Source organism: Sciurus vulgaris (genome assembly GCF_902686455.1).
Source record: "Sciurus vulgaris genome assembly, chromosome: 5".
Taxonomy (NCBI): Eukaryota; Metazoa; Chordata; class Mammalia; order Rodentia; family Sciuridae; genus Sciurus; species Sciurus vulgaris.
The window spans coordinates 154,078,807-154,081,543 of record NC_136465.1 but is presented as its reverse complement, the minus strand read 5'-3'; positions in this window follow the sequence as shown (position 1 = coordinate 154,081,543).

Sequence of the window (2,737 nt, the reverse complement as noted above, 5' to 3'; positions counted from 1 at the left end):
GAGATAACATTTTTTAAAACTGAAAACATTTCCTTCTCCTATTCTAGTATTATTTCTCTTATTGGCACAAACACCTGATTATTCAAGTAAGAAACCCTGAAACAATTCTTTAATATCAATGTACTTCAACAGAGATGCCCAGGAGCGCACCTCTAATGAACAAGTTCAGTTTATAACTCACAGGCAACAAAGGAGAACCCATAGCATAGGCAGCTGTGGGCATCTCAGTCAGAAGGTGTTTGGAAGAAACTGTTGTAGGATTTGGGATTAGGTTGGATTACTGGGGACAGAGTTTAAGGAAGCAGGCCTTTGCTCCAGACTAGATGTTGTCAGAAGCAGAAGGAATTTATGATTATCTTCATGCATCTTATCTGGAGGGAGGGCAAACCAAGGATAAAGTTATCATTGGTAAAGAAATAGCTGTCACTCACTTTTGCTAAGAGGGGGGATATCTGGTATTTTGTGGACGGCACAGTGACTCTCTTTTTGCCTGTGCTCAGAGACAATTATAAAGTGGACTTGTTTTGTCTCACTTCATGAAGATCTAAGAAGAATTCTGTCTGATATTGGTGTTCTATGAGATTTTTTACATCCAGTGGAAAATCAGTGACCTGGCTGTGAAGGCCAGGTCAATGTCAAGGTGTCAGGAGCTGCTTTTCTTCCCCTCATGAATCACTCGCCATTCCCGTGTAAATCTCGGCTTATTGTACTGACTGTGTATCTCTGGAATCTGTCCCCCTTCTGTTCAGTCCCTTGCCAGCTTCCTTAATCCAGAGTGTTGTCCTTTGTCATCCTCATAACTCTATCAGTCACTCAGAGTATACCCTGCATGCCATCGTGCTTCCGTTCCAGCCCATCCTCCTCCCTCCACCCTCTGGCCAGAACGAAGTTTCTAAATACATCCCCTGCTTAAAATCCTCTTTGGTCACATTGCCAGCTGTGTTGTTAACATTTAAATGGAAAAATTAGAAATCAGTGTGGTTAGTGTTGAAAATAAACTTTTTTCTTTTCTCCCTAAAAGGAATCAAGAAGGGTGGAGAGTATATTTCCATAAAGAATCAGCTGAATTTGGAGACTATTTTGATATTCTGATTTCCTCTTAAGAAGTTATGGTTCCATGAGAATCAACTGGACAAAATGAATGCTAAAAAATTTAGAGTATTATTGACACCCTTAGAAGTATAGTGTCCTGAAGAAGAAAATTATGTTCTATTCCCTGGTAATACATTTTCAGAGAGAGATTATTAAAAGAATGTGCCTGGAGGGGGGCAACCAGGATGGGGGTCATATGGATTCTCAGAAAAATATTAAGCTTAAAGGAAAATAAAACAAGATACGACAAATCTTTTCCAAATATCCAAAGAGTTATCAGATATGAGGGGGAATACATTTATTTTATATGTGTTGTGGTTTGGATATGAGTTGTCCCCCCAAAACTCCTGTGTTAATGCAGGAGTGTTCTGATGTGAAATAATTTTTTTTGGGGGGGGGGTGCTGGGGATCGAACCTAGGGCCTTGTGCTTATAAGGCAAGCACTCTACCGACTGAGCTATCTCCCTAGCCCTGATGTGAAATAATTGGGTTGTGAGAGCTGTAATCTAATCTGTCCATTTGAGTTTGAATGGACTGACTGGCGTGGTAACTATAGGCAGGTGGGGAACGGCTGGAGGAGGTGGGTCACGGCTGGAGGAGGTGGGTCACAGGGGGCATGACCTGGAAGAATTCATCTTCGCTGCAGCTTTCCCTCTCTCTGCTTCCTGGCCTTCATGAGCTGAGCAGCTTTCTTCCACCATGCCCTTCTGCCAAAATGTGTTGCCCCACCTTGGGCCTAGAGCAATGGAGTCAGCCCACCATGAACTGAACCTCTGAAACCATGAGCCAAAGACCTTTCCTCCTCTACGGTTGCTCTTGCTGGGTATTTGGGTCACAGAGACAGAAATGTAACCAACTAAATCTAACTAACACAGTATAGTTTCAAGGACAGGATCAAATCTGAGGATTATAAACCAGACATATTGACTTCAACTCAAATAAAGAAACCCTTTCTAACATAACTACCCAATAATGGAGAGGTTTCCTGGAAATCCTTCTAACTATTAGAAGGCTTTATACCAAACTGTCAAGCTATCTGTGATGTTATCAAACCATCTGTGACAAAGGACAGTTCTTTAATCCATTGTGACCCAATACTTTGTAAATTATAATAAAACTAGAGTATTAGAGAAGGAAAATTATTATATAAATATTGTTATAGTAGAAAGAAAAAGGGAAAAACTCATAAAAATATAAGCCCCAATTTTTTATTATCTTAGTGAGTGGACATAAAAGTAAATTTCAATAATAGAAATAAAACAAACAAATGAGAAAGGAAAAAGAATGAAAAAAAGAGTTATTCACAGAAAATGTGCATTTAAAATTTATATAGAGGGGGATTCAAGATGGCGGACTAGAGGGTGGCTGCGTTTCGTGTTGCTCCAGGACACAGGACTCAAGAAGAGGAGATATAGAGAGACTTGGGACCAACTCAAAGCAGCCGGGGGAGCGTCTCCCACTGGACAGGCGACCCGGACGGGGCGGTAGCCCCGAAAGCAGGGATCTTTGAGAAGTAGAGCTGCCGGCGAGGCGCCCCTCCCCCTGCTGGAGCAGTGATCGCAGACAACTGGGAGCACTGGAGAGGTGGCTGTTCACCACAGTGCTTGGACTCGGCGCAACCCACCCAGGCAATGGGAGGCTGCCC